Genomic DNA, 14838 nt, shown 5'->3' with positions numbered 1-14838 from the left:
TTTCATTGCTATATCATAGTCATGCTCTATTATAGTTGTTGTTGCCATGGATATTTGATGATGTGTTAGAGTTGGTTCATATAGAATATATGTGTGTCATTGCTTGTTTTCACTTCTAGATGAAGCATGATGTTCCTCATGGTGTGTTGGATATTCATATGATTAAGTCATGTTGATTCATATGTTGCTACTCATGTGTTGATTGGATGGATGAGATATGAGAAGGATGATTGTTGTTGCTCATGATATTTACATGCATATTATTGATATGTATTAGATGTATGAGTCATGATGTTGTTGTTGCACGAAAAGAATATGTTGCTTCCTATAGTATGCATTTACATGGTTGAGAGATGATGATATAAATTGCTTCTCATATATCACGTATACATGTTTTGTTTCTCACTCATTTTTTCGCTTACGCCTCATTGATGATATGTTTCTCACCTATGATGAGGTTATGCATTTGTTTATGATCATGATGTTTTTTGCATGATGGATGTTACTGCTCAGTCTTTGCACTCATGGATAGATTGCATATGGTATTTTATTGCTGGTACTTGTTGATGTGCTACTTCTAATGATGATGCATTATATTGATGGTCGATGAGGATATATTTGCTGTTATTATATGACATATTCCTATGTTGCTATTAGTTGATTTTCGTGTTGATGCACACGTGGAACATGGTGGATGGTAGTGGTATCATGATTTATCGCAAAATATTCATTGTTGGGATGGTGATGGCCAAGGTGTTGAGTGTCCTTGCATTAACAAATGTTTTGGTTAATGCTCCTATTTGTTGCTGCCACACATGGAAATTATATTGTTGCTTATGGGGGATATTATCTTGACGCATATGCCATGGATTTTATTGTCATTGCACTGTTATATGAAGAATATATCATTGCTCATTGTTTCCATGCACTCATGTTATTTAATATTTTGGGCATGTATAGAAAAGTGCACCATTGTGTGCATATGTAAAAATCATGTACTATCATTGTTTCTCTTTTAGGCTCATTGTTCGTGGAGAGACCCATGGTGTCTAGCATGTCTTATCATTAGCTATGTATGGGTCAATTGGAGTCCAAGTAATGTTTCATCTTGTATATCTTTGATGTAGCTCCACATATTGGGTGAATGATTAAACTTGGGTCCATAGAGTCATGGTTGGTGATAGGAGGTTTTATAGAGGATTGTTATGTCAATCATATGTATTTGTCACAACCATGTATTTGCTCCATGAAGCATTATATTGTATTTTATATCATGTCCCAAGTCAATTGGAGTCATGGTCCTTGAGTAGTAGTCTCTTGCACTTGGAAAAGAGGCTTATTGCAACATGCAGATGTATTGCTTCAACATGCATAATATGATTGCAACTCCACTACATGCTTATGGGGAGCATGTTCATTACACAGATGGTATGAAATTGGCAGAGACATGATTGGAAGCTAAGATTTTTGGTCTACATTAGTCTTGCATCAACATGATGTTGCGTATGACAAGGTGAGTCCTTTCATCTAACACATTATTGGCATTAAATTTAGTGTTGGTATGTCCCTTTTCCATTAATGTCAAAGGGGGAGAGAATTTGGATGGATAGAGAGCAACTTAATTGTTGGACAATGTATAGAGATCATCCTCACTTGTTGGATGGAGGTTGAAATCAATGCTAGAGGGGGAGTTTGTTGGCATCGATGTCAACAGGTTGGAGATGTTGCTTGTCATGTGCATGTGTGATGGATGCTTGGTTTGATGATCTTGATAACTGGCATTGATGTCAACTTGCTTGTGACATGATGTTTCTGCTGCTGAGTAGAGATGGCATTGACATGTGATGATTTTTTTGAGGTTGACATGTTGTTGATGGTTGGAGATGATGCTGCTACAGGTTGTTGGAGTGCTGCTCTAGGTGTTGCATATGTCTCTTTATGTATTGGAGTCATTAGATATGCTGCTACATGTGTTGAGTTGTGGCTTCTTGTGTTGGAGGTGCCTCTATCAGTGTTAGAGACAATTGATGACATGATGCTGCTGCTACAGGAGCTTGGAGATGCTACTACAGGTATTGGAGATGTTTGGAGAGGTTGTGGTTGTTACTTGAGAATTTGGAGATGTTGGTCTTGGTACTAAGCTGGAGATGTCATTGACTTGTTCTTATCAAATTTCATGAGTTTCAAACTTGACACAGAGGTTTGGAGGCATCATAAGGAGCTGAAGAAGGTGTTCCATAAGTTGGCAGAGCATCTGGACTGAAGATCCATTGGTTTTCTTCATCTTTAGGCTCAGTCACATGGAGTCAGGCTCATCAGAGCGACCGAAGAGCTCCAATCACATGGAGGTAGGCTCATGAGAGCCACTGTGACTACCAGACACATGTAGACAGTGTTGTGGGAGAGACCAAGGTTTTTCATGAGAATTTTTCCGCATTCCTCATGTCGATCAACTATTTTTTGTGTTTTGGCAACATCCTTGATAAAAACTTTTCAGTTTATGGTTGGAAAAGTTCGTGGGACTTATAGAAGTTGATTAAAGTTGAAAATATAAAAAAGGCTAGTGGAGTTAGTGGTTGATTGAGTTAATGAGTTGAATTGGGATCAAATCAAGCATATGAAAACGATTGTTGAGCTGAGTAGTTCTCTATAATTATTGAGTTAAGCACTTGAGTTCATCCATATATTGGATAAATCTCATTACTAGTATGGTTGTTTGTCTAGTTGTGGTGTTGACTAAATGTATGTGTGAGAAGAGTGTGCAAACTGTGTGAGTTATATTATGCAGAATTTCTGAAACAATTTGCAGTTTAGCAACAACGAAATGAAGTATGTTTCAATCATCAAATTGGTACAGTGTGTGAGAAGATGATGTGTGGATTGGAGTAGTATTTTGAGGAGTTGTTTTGGAGCTTGTGTGGAGTTTTTTATTGTAACTTGTGCTACAAGTTTTATCATTTAATTGTGCTTAGATACAATGTTGTTGCAGTGCTCATGTTGAGCGAATTGGGAGTCAAGTCTAAAAATATATGAAACAAGGTTTACATGGAGGAAGTGAAGGCATAGAGGTTTCAGAGTAGAGAGTGACTTGGCAGATTCAATAGAAGGGAGAGATTTCTCCATCCAATAGGAGTTGGATAGTCCAATGGCGGTTGGCTGAGGATAGTTGATCTTGGTGGCCTTCAACGGATGGTAGTTCATAGATATGTGAGAGAAATAATTTCCTATCTCATAGGTGCCAGTATACTGTGAAAATAAGTCGAGTCTTCCGGCTCATGGGAGTGAGCTGATCCATGTAAAATTTATTCAACAAATTAATAAAATAATTGAGCAACGGATTAGCAACAGGGTGGTTTTTTGCCCGGGGAAGGGTTTTCCACCAAACGTACTTGTGTCCATTGTGTTGATTGATTTTATGGTTTCATATTTGTTTTGATGCTTTGATATATGGTTGTGTGTTTCAATTTGTGCATGGATTAAAAGATTAACATTTGGAGAAACAATTTATATGTGCTCTCACAATTGATTCAAGCGCCCCCCCCCCCCCCCCCCCCCCCCACCACCTCCCCACCCCCTCTCCCCTCCTCTAAGTAGTGATCTAGTTTCCAACAATATTGACCAAACTTGCAGTGATGAAGAGTACTTCATATTCTCACCCTGTATCTAACAAGGGGGGAATTGATGGAATTGATGGTCTGCTATAGGTTTGAAGATTTGTCAAGCGAGCTTGAGATAAATATCATAATTTTGCTGCTACAGTCTAGAGTTCGAGTTCAAATTCAGAGTTCTAGACAATGTTGTTGCATTGTTTTGGCATGCTGATGTTTGTGAATGAACACTTCCATTAGCATAAGACTTCAACTTCTAGCTATATTCAAAATTGTTCGAGGAACTACATTGATGGTTCTAGAGTTGAGATTTTTGATTGATCTAAGAACAACTGTGAAGGTTCCAAATGTGGTTGAGACCTTGAGTTCTCCCAAATTTGGGGTATTGTTTGTGGCTTTCTCTTAAAACCCACCATCCTTGGTTTGTGGTCATCCTTGAAAACCATTTCTAAGAGACATTCAACTCTTGGCTGAGGTACATTTTTGCATTTTTAACTCTCTTTCTTGGACTTTGATACATCCCTTCGGATTAAGGGGGGGAATGTTAGACACCTAACCCTTGGGTTATGTTTTGGGTTAGTGTGTATTATGATGATTAGTTGTTAGAGTCCAAAAATACTTGGAAAATGGATCAACAATTTTCTTGTTGTATTAATATGTACACATTGTACATCATTTTGTGAGTGATCTTTAATAAAGTTGATTTCATTTTCTACCAAATTATATGTCTAACAATCTAGAGTTGAATGAGATGGTGCATGGAAACCCAAGTGAAATGGTGCATGAAAACCCAAGTGAAATCTGGCCCGTTATAGTATGAGAGGTTTATAAAAGGGATTACTGGTATGGGGGGTTTATAAAAAGGAATAACTTGTAAAATAGGGGAGATTTAGTGTTCATGTATAAATCTTTGGAAAAATGTAGGGGGAGGGGATTTAACAAAAGAATTTTGGAATGTATTTATCAATATCTAGTGAAATTAAACTTATTCTTTAGTATCTTATGAATGCACATGTTATGTTATAAGTTCAGTAAGTTGACACCCAATGACCAACATGTGGAATTGTTGCTAGAAACTTAACCATTTATAATACCTTAACTATTACATCTTTCTCCAACTTTGTAGGTAATGAGGGGTTGAAAATAAACTAATGGTCTCTTTTCCTAGGAGATAGTGCTTCCCTTCTTACTTGCATAATCACAAATAGCATCTCATCATATGGGAAATCAAGTCCTCCATAAACAACTTCGAAGAGTAACACATTGGTGTTCTTCCTTGTATGAGCATTTCCCTTAATGCAAATTGACATTTATTTCTAACTAATGCATACTCATTGACATCTATCCCTAGCTCAAATGGTTGCTATAATTTGAGCATGGCTAGGATCAAAGAATCATTGATCTTGTTAATGGTTGCTATAATTTGGGCATGGCTAGGATCAAAGAATCATTGATCTTGTTTTTTAAGTCTTTAGATGCTCATTGTTGGTGGTTTATCCCAATTAAGCCTACTTCCTCTGGTAGTCATCACATGCAATAGTGTTGTCTTTTTGGAAAAAATTGCAATGAATTTTCTCATATATTGGGTTGTACTCGTAAAACTTTTGATCTCTGTCAAGCTAGTGGGAATAGGCCATTTGAAGATGGGAATCTTGTTTGAATCCATTCTCAGCTCTCAACTATCAATCATATGTCCAATATATATCATTGATGTAGATGTTGGATTATGTAGGTCGATCGGAAGGTTGCCTCTCCAGGTAGTAAACTTTGTAAAGTGATTTTATAAAGTACTTTTTGTATTTAACTAGCATAAATCCTTTTTAACTCAGGATCTACCAAGCTAGAAGAATCACTCTAAAAGAAGTTTAAATTGTCTCCTTTAAATAAACTATATTCTAGATGAATACCATGGGTTCTCATAAACTTGGAGCTCAAAAACTACTAGTAACATCACAAGTCAAGTTTACCTTATTATTTTACTTTAAATATGTTTTTTTGTTATAACATAGAGTTATTTTTATTTTCTTTATGTAAAAATGTTTAAGGTAGGGTTTTAAATATTAATTAATAAATATAAATATTAATCGTATGATTTTATTTTATTTTTATTTTTACTTTATTTGATAGAGTAAAATGTTTACATAACTTTTTTTTCCTTATCTTATTTTTGACCCAGTAAAAATGTTTAAGGTAGGTTTTTTTATATTTTTATTAATAAATATAAATATTAATTGTATGATTTTATTTTATTTTTATTTTTACTTTATTTGACAAAGTAAGATGTTTACATAACATAATATGTAACATCTGTTGCATACTAGGTTGGAGAGCGCCATGGATGAAATGTGACTTATTTGAGCTCAACTAAAAATAAATTCACAACCGTTGATCTTGGGATGACAAAATCTAATCTTAGCCATTGAATTCTAGGTTTAGGGTTTTAGTCGTTAAAATGTTATAAAAGGAGATTCGAAGGAGAGGTGAAAACACTATTCACTCCATCTTGGGATGGCAAAATCTAATCGTAGTCATTGAAATTTAGGGTTAGGGTTTTAGTCATTAAAAGGTTATATAAGGAGATTTGAAGGAGAGGTGAAGACACTATTCACTCCGATACTCCAGTGTGCCAAGGAAGGCATGGTCCAAGGAAGGTGCGGAAGGTGCAGCAAGGAGATCTAAATCACAACAAAGGAGGCCTTGATCAAGGAGATCTGAATCAAGGCCAAGGAGGTAGATCTCAACAAAGGAAGCCTTGATCAAGGAGATCTAAATCACAACCAAAGAGGTCTTGATAAGGTAAAGATCTAGATTACACCTAAGAAGGGCTTCAGTGAACTAGATCTAATTCTTCATTTAAGCCATTATTCCTGGTACTAATCCCAAATTCTTTTTTTTTTGTAAGCTTAGGTGGGACCTTCTCATTTTCGAGTTTTTACATGTCCGTTATTCCTGGTACTAATCCCAAATTCATAATAAAACACGTTTTTGTTTTTTCCATTTGTAGATTTTCTAATAGTAAATCATGTGCCCAATGTGGTGATGATTTCTGTGTATGTCTAGTGTGCAATTTTAATTTAGAACTAAACCATGCATAAATTAATAAATAATTTAAGAGTTCGTTAGAAATTTATTGCTAGGTTGAAATAAATTTTAACAAAATACTATTACAAATAAGTCAATAAAAAGATGCAACACATCACTTATTAGTGTGGTAAAAGTTGTGAGTGCATTTGGAAACGCCCGTATGGTATGGCAGGGCAGGTGGCATTTCTGTGTTATGTGTCTAGATCTTTCGGGATGTTCTTAGAGATTTCTCTCTTCTTTGGTCTCTCTTTTCCTCTGTATTGGAAATATGTAAATTTTCTTTGTTATAAAGATGATCTGTTTTTTCCTCCAAAGGTGGATTTCACCGTTGCTTCGACTCAAATCCTCCTTGTCTGGACGCAAATCCGATTTATTTGTTATAAAAAATGAATGATTTATTTTTCAAAAAATTAGTACAAAAGAAAAAAAGGATTGCGATTTCTGAATCTTTGTCCAAGCTTTTCAGGTTAACCGAGCAGATAAACTCCGATATAACGAGTGAGCATGTTTTGGGAAAAAACTTGTTTTCAGGGCGACGAGCAGATCAACTCCAAAATACGAAGTCCAAATGTTTCAGAAAAAAAACTTGTTTTCAGAAAAAATTGATTCGGAAATCTTCGAGTCAAATTGATTCGGAGCTGATCAATAGTCCAGTCAAAATGATTCGGAAGAAGGTATGCTTTAATTAAATATTAGGGTTTCCACTTCCAATGCAAAAGTTTCTGATGTGGAGCGAAAGAAATGATCTAGCTTCTCATCTAAGCACGCCAATGCAATTTGACTCCGATTCCATTTCTCTGTATACTTTTCTTTGCTGTCTGCTTTTGACTGTAAACATTTCTGATATCTTCTGATAATTTCGATTTTCTTGAAATTTTCAGGGCCCTTCATTACTAAATATTTACCGAGAATTTCGGAAAGTTCGTTGAGTTTCGAAGAACTTTCGACTTTCCAGGGTGACGAGGAGATGAACTACGAGAAACCAAGTCAGAGTGCTTCCGTAAAAGCTTTTGAAGGCGACGAGCTAGGTGGTCGTCATACTGAGGAGCTAATAAACTCTGCGATGCCAAATTCTGAAACAAAAAATAAAAATGATTCGGAAGAAGGTACGCTTTCATTAAATATTAGGGTTTCCACTTCCAATGCAAAACTTGTTCTTGTGGAGCCATAGAAATGCTCTAGCTTCTCATCTAAGCAGTCAATGCAATATATTTCAATTTCTTTGCGTATATTTCCCTTCTGGTCTCAGATAATTTGATTCCAATTCCATTTCTCTGTATACTTTTCTTTGCTGTCTGCTTTCGACTGCAAACATTTCTGATATCTTCTGATAATTTCGATTTTCTTGAAATTTTCAGGGCCCTTCATTCCTAAATATTTACAGAGAATTTCTGAAAGTTCGTTTTCTAGAGTTTCGAAGAACTTTCGACTTTTTGTTCGATATTTCAGATAGTTCTTTTTTCCTTCCAAATCAATCCTGGACAATATCTCACCCGATTCTTCTTGCCCCAAATCAATATTTACAGAAGAACACATTTTCAGATAGTTTGGGCTAGCCGGTCATATTTACCACATGTTTCTTTCCCTGCAACAATATTTAATTCTGATTTATGTTCTTTGTCATGTGATCTGCTTTTAATGAAACTTTAGACTATTTTAATTTCTGATTGTATTTCCAGATCACGTGATCTGCTTTTAATGAATCTTTCTCACAGTATAGACTATGTATAAACTATTTTTAATTCTGATTGTCTTTGTGTTATATTATTAGTTTTTAATGAAATTTTTAATAGTATTTATATTAAATGTATTGTTATAACAATTTCAAATATCAAATGTATTGTTATAACAACAATTTCAAATACGAAATGTATTGTTTATATCAAATATATCCTGGACAATATCTGACCCGATTCTTCTCGCCCCAAATCAATATTTACAGAAGAACACATTTTCAGATAGTTTGGGCTAGCCGGTCATATTTACCACATATTTCTTTGCCTTCAACAATATTTAATTCTGATTTATGTTCTTTGTCATATGATCTGCTTTTAATGAAACTTTAGACTATTTTAATTTCTGATTGTATTTCCATATCACGTGATCTGCTTTTAATGAATCTTTCTCACAGTATAGACTATGTATAAACATGATCTGCTTTTAATGAATTTTTCTCACAGTATAGACTATGTATAAACTATTTTTAATTCTGATTGTCTTTCTGTGTTATATTATTAGTTTTTAATGAATTTTTTAATAGTGTTTATATTAAATGTATTGTTATAACAATTTCAAATATCAAATGTATGGTTATAACAACAATTTCAAATACCAAATGTATTGTTATAACAACAATTTCAAATACCAAATGTATTGTTTATATCAAATATATAAAATGTATTGTTATAACGACAATTTCAAATATCAAATGTATTGTTATAACAATTTCAAATATCAATTTTTTTTTTTCAAATATCAAATGTATTGTTTATATCAAATATATGAAATGTATTGTTATAACAACAACAATTCCAAATATCAAATGTAATGTTATAACAATTTCAAATATCAAATACAAATTTCAAATATCAAATGTATTGTTATAACAATTTCAAATATCAAATAAAAAATTCAAAATATCAAATGTATGGTTTATATCAAATATATGAAATGTATTGTTATATTAACAACAATTCCAAATATCAAATGTATTGTTATAACAATTTCAAATATCAAATACAAATTTCAAATATCAAATGTATAGATGCTAGTGCATAAGCAGAAGAGTTGCCTATCGAGTTCAAAAATAGACAAAAATGTTCAGTTATGTATCTCCACACAGGGAGTCTTGATGACAGTTCACATTGTTCCTGTGCCAACTCTCTTATAGAGAGAACTAAATCAAAATTTGAATTCCGTCTCTTCTCAGAGAGAGAATCTAAGTATCAAAATTGGTACCATATGTCCTGTGTAGTTCATGAAGTGTAGAAAATATAAATAACATAATATATACAAGTTAAACAAAATATAGGGCCTATAGCCCATTTTCTCTCAGTTCCACAAATGGTCTGTGATAGTGCTGGTGGAAAGTCCCATCAATCTCTTCTTGTATCAGCTAGTCATCGCTTTTTCTAAGTCGTGCCTCTTTGGAAAGGTAGTCTAACCTCGAATTTCGCTCCCTGTAAATGTGCGACAGGCAAAAGAGTCAAAAGTAGATATCAATTTGTAAGTCTCTTCTAATATATGCCTCAATGAAAATGCATTGCAGTGAGATGCTTTATTTAACCAGTTGCAAATGATTTTGGAATCACCAAATAGTTGAAGATGTTTGCAATGCTTTTCTAATGCAAAATGTATGAGATGTTTTGCAGTGCATAGTTCAGCATAATTGTTTGTTCCCCTGCCTAATCTCATTTGAATTTTGAAACAATGAGTTTCATTTAGATAAAGTATGCCTCTTATGCAGAACCATCAAAGTATGCCCACGGTATTGATTTGTCAATGATTTCAGGCTTAATAATACGGTGAGGGGTATTTGAGTCCTCCTCGGGTAAAAGATTGAAATATGCAATAGTTTTGATCATGATAGCGGGTCAATGGGGTATCTTGTGTTTAAATATAGATTGATTTCTTGCAATACATAGTGACCAACAAATAAGGAGAGGCATGTTCATGGATTTGCCATTTTGATTTTCACACCATGTGCTCTAGGCATCCTTAATGTTGCAGGGTCATGCCAGTTTTTTAAGCTTGGATAGTGAGCTATAATGGAGTTCCAATGCTCCTTGGTCATGGGGTAGTTAAGGAAGAGATGTTCAGTACTCTCCTCATCATTACGACACAATTGACACCAGAAAGGGCCATGGAAGATCTTTTCATCAAATTAAGACCCGTTGGAATCTTGTCGAACAAAATGTTCCACATAAGTAAGCAGGTTCGAGGGGCAGCTTTGAGCTTCCAGAGTAATTTCCATGATATCAAATGTATTGTTATAACAATTTAAAATATCAAATAAATATCAAATGTATTGTTTATATCAAATATATCAAATGTATTGTTATAACAACAACAATTTCAGGCGGTTAATCTTTGGAGAAGGAATCTTTATGGCTCAAGCGGCCCTCACAGAGAGCACAGTGTTAGTTGGAAGGGTGAGAGGCCGAAATTACTCCTCGATACGCCTTCGAAAGTGGAAAACGGAAATTGGGGGGAATCTCCTCATACAGCTCCTAAGTATCCTCTCACTTTCCAGGGGTTGGTTTGCTCTGATTTTCTCTCATCTGGACCAGGTAGACGGGGTCCTCACGCGGTACTGGCACATCGAGATGACACCAGTGCTATTGAAGCGATGGTCACCAATGTTTGACCGAGAAAAGGAATATCATGGAGCGGTGCCAATCTGGGTCCGATTACCTGCTCTCCCGTTACAATTTTGGGGGGAAGAAATCTTCAAAGTAATAGGAGATGATTTGGGTGTCTATCTAGATCATGATAGAACCTACAAGACACAGGATGCCTAGCATTGGCACTTATTCTAGTGCATCTAGATACCAGAGAAGGTCTCGTAGAGAGAGCTACCTGCTTTAAATGGGTGACATCACTCGAAGGAAAATTATAGATTACGAAGGCATTCCCTTTTGTTGCGCAAATGTCATGAAGTGGGGCATTTATACAAAGACTGTCCAAGAATTTCAGGGCAAAATCAGATCCCGACCAAAGTGTTGGTCTCAGCCTCCACTCAAACTCTGGATTCAGATTTCGATTCTCAATTGGACCTCCAAGAAAGTACTCCTCCCTCTAGTATAACTCTGCAGTGGGCCGTAGCTCACCATTTCGCAAGGGCATTAGATTGACCCCTTGAAAAATCCAGATCCCGCGACAAGGCTTTCGCGAGTACTCCCTCCTCCACTCTTCCTCTTTTTTCTCATTCTACTGAAGGTTCAGTAAATTTATCATCTTTGAACTGTGTCGTCTCTCAAGCTGAAGTTAATAAGATATGTTCAGTGGTATGTCCTATTCCTGTTGTGCCTCCCTCACTATCCTCCCCCATTCCCCAACCCTTTGTGGATAGGACCACTTGCTCACTTGATGATCACCCACTATCAAGTGGGACTCATCGATATTTCCTCAGATCCCTTCCTGCTGCTCCCTCTTCGGTCTTAGGCCTGGACCTTGACCCCCCTCCAATTACTCTCAAGCCTCTGAGAGGCCGTCAATCAAAAATTTCTAAGGCTATTAAAAGGGCTAGTGCTGATGTAGCCTCCGGGGTCCAATCCCCAATCGATTGGGTTCTTAGAGCAAAGAGAAACCCTCACTCCTCTCCCCCATGATCTATATTTCCTTTAATTGTAGGGGTCTAGCCAACCTTGACAAAAAGATGGCTCTCAAGAGGCTCTGTCTGTCTGAAAAGATGGATGTTATTTTCCTTCAAGAAACTTTGGGGGAAGGTCACCAGATAACTAAGCTTCTCTTAAGTTTTCTCCCAACTTGGGATTTTCATTTTTTGGATGTGAAGGGTTGCTCTCGTGGCTACGCCTTGGGCTTTAACTCTCGTTCTACAAAAATCTTCAACTTTGGGGAGGAGAAGATTTTCTTGGTGCAGACATCTGGTCTATGGAGCTCGGCAGACCATTTAAGATCATCAAAATATATGGCCCTTGCCAGAACAGAGAATTCTTTTGGAACAGAATCATGGAGGCTAATTTTATGAATCAAGATAATATCATTATTGGTGGAGAATTAAATTTCTCCCTCGGATCAGCAAAATCCTGGGGTTTCAGGTGTCAAAGCGATCATCTACTGTTAGCCTCCTGCTGCAGCACGTTAATCATATTTCATGATCAACATTTTTACATGCCAAATATGTCGTACTATGCATGCTGCAATGCTCCATATTTGCTACAGATGGCCAAAGAAGTGTCCATGAGAGTGTGCTAGTCTAAATGCCACTGCTGTGTTCCAATTTTTGGTAAGCAATTCATTTTTGGTTTGAGGCAGTTTTTCAGTTGGAGGACTTCAAGTGAGGCATGTCCAACTCCCCTTTTTCATCTTTCCCCAAATCACTCACTAACTTCCCCCAAAGAGGTCAAGATCTACTTGATACCTCTTAGTTTCATCATTTTCCATATCATTTGCCTTGGTGAAGATCTGCTTCACTCAAGGAAGGTACACACTTCTTCTATCAGTCATTTCCCCCATTGATAGCCTAAGACATCATACTTAGTGCTTTTTCTCATCATTGTCATATTAACTACTAAGTTTACTATGTAGCTCCCTATCTATTTCCCCTTCCCTTACTAAAACTATGTATATAACTCCCCTATATACTTATCCCTTTCCCTTGGTTGAAAAATAACCATATATATCCTTGGGAATTGCTAAGTTTATCTTAAACTTAGCAAGAGTCCTCAATAACCCCTCTAACCATCTCCCAAATGCATAAGGACTCATTCCTTTGCATAGTTTCCCTTCATATGTATAAAAAAACCATCTTTTGGCCTTGTTTCTACCTTTTCCAAGGCACAAACCCTTTTAAAGGCCATTAAACCCCTCTCAAAACACATAAAAATCCTCCCAGGTGCCTTTGGAATCCTTCCAAGGCATGAATCCTCCCTTTTTGGCCATCGGACCCCTTCCGATGCCCTAGAAGTCCATTCCAAGCACTTACCTAACCCCTCTGAATTCATTTGCCTTGCATTTTTTTATAAATAATGGCTCCAGCAGCGAAAGTTCCGACCAAATCTGGGCTGTCCATCTTTCCGCCCAAATCAAACGACCCTAGGTGTTTCGACGATCGCAATATGTAAAGGCTGTGCCCTCCACCCCGCCGATTGTCGAAGTCCCGAATTAATCACAGCCATCCATTCTTGGGCCCCAGATCAATGGCCCATATTTAATCGCATCGCTCCCATATGGCTCCGACCAGCGGAGCCGAAAAGTAATAAAGCGCGGCATAAATATGTTTCGGGTCCGATGGGTTTCGGCGTTTCTATATGGTAGCCCCTTGACCCCGCCGATAGCGAAATGCCGACGTAATCTCTGCCATCCATCGCCTTCACCAAATCAACGACCCATGTTTGATCGGCGAACACCCCTTATGTTTGGCTCCGATATTCCGTAGCCGAAATATTATAAAGGCGGGTTTTGTAACTGCTATCGGGTCCGTAAGGTCCCCGGGCACAGCGAAAAGGGAGGTCTCCGATATTCCGGAGCCGATAATTTATAAAGGGCAGTTTTGAAAGGGATTTCAGGTCCGTTGGACCTGTTTCAAATGTAAATCTGCCGATATGATGGGTTCCGATGGTTCAGACCCGATCTCCGTTAAAAATGGGCACAAAGGCATTTCGGGTCCGCAAACCAAAATTTTGTAAGTCCGCCGATATGACATCACCGATGGGCTGGATGCGATTCCAAATAAAAGGAAGGGCCTATAGCATATCGGGTCTGCGCAATTTCGACGATTGTTTATATGCCACCCCCCGGTCCGCTCGACGCCGATATTGCGATGTAGCGCCAGCCGTTGGATCGGGACGCGCCGGATCCAACGGCCAGAATTTAATTAAATTAACAGTTGCCGCCTGTGCCCAAATTTCATGAATTTGCACAATTTTGAAAGCATTTTTGTATTATAATAAAAGGGCCATTTTTAAATTTTTGTGTACAGCGCTCTCGCCCGCCACAACTGCAAAGGAACGATGCCTTCCTTGGCCATTTTGAGATCGCTCCGGGCCCAAATACTTTCAAATGCAGGTATTTCTCCTCAGCATGCCGCCAGAGCTCCTTTATTTGACCCAGTGTTGTAAATTTATCGGTTTAAGGACCATTTTTGATCGGCCATGCGCCGATAGCATTCTAGGGGCCACGGAAAGCACTTGCAGCAGTTATTTTGCATTCAAAGAGCAGAATGGGGCGATTTGACAGTCAAAGAGTATCAGTTCAAAATATCAGCAGACCGAAGCAGCAGAACATTAAAGAGGCCCCCATCAAAGTCAATAAAGCAGCTCAGAGTCATCAAAGCCCGCCAAATCACAGTTATGAGCATTAGAGCCAGCATTAAAGCCACTTTGCAGTAGCAGGACCGCCTAAAGAGGCAATTCAAGTGTTTAAAGCCCAGATTTTGCAGAGACAGTGTACAAAGACACATATG

General features: G+C 37.2%; 1 long non-coding RNA gene across 1 annotated transcript; it reads left to right on the top strand.

Annotated features, from left to right (window-relative positions):
* The first annotated feature begins 7577 nt into the window (after nucleotides 1–7577).
* Nucleotides 7578–8259, top strand: LOC149199142 (uncharacterized). Its single transcript, XR_016253237.1, has 2 exons — nucleotides 7578–7798; nucleotides 8051–8259. It is a non-coding gene; the product is annotated as an uncharacterized LOC149199142 (long non-coding RNA).
* Nucleotides 8260–14838: the final 6579 nt, after the last annotated feature.

Source organism: Pinus tabuliformis, chromosome 2_1 (assembly GCF_031772625.1).
Source record: "Pinus tabuliformis cultivar Carrire ecotype Pingquan chromosome 2_1, CPIR1, whole genome shotgun sequence".
Classification (NCBI taxonomy): Eukaryota; Viridiplantae; Streptophyta; class Pinopsida; order Pinales; family Pinaceae; genus Pinus; species Pinus tabuliformis.
This window is presented reverse-complemented; position numbering and strand designations above follow the sequence as displayed.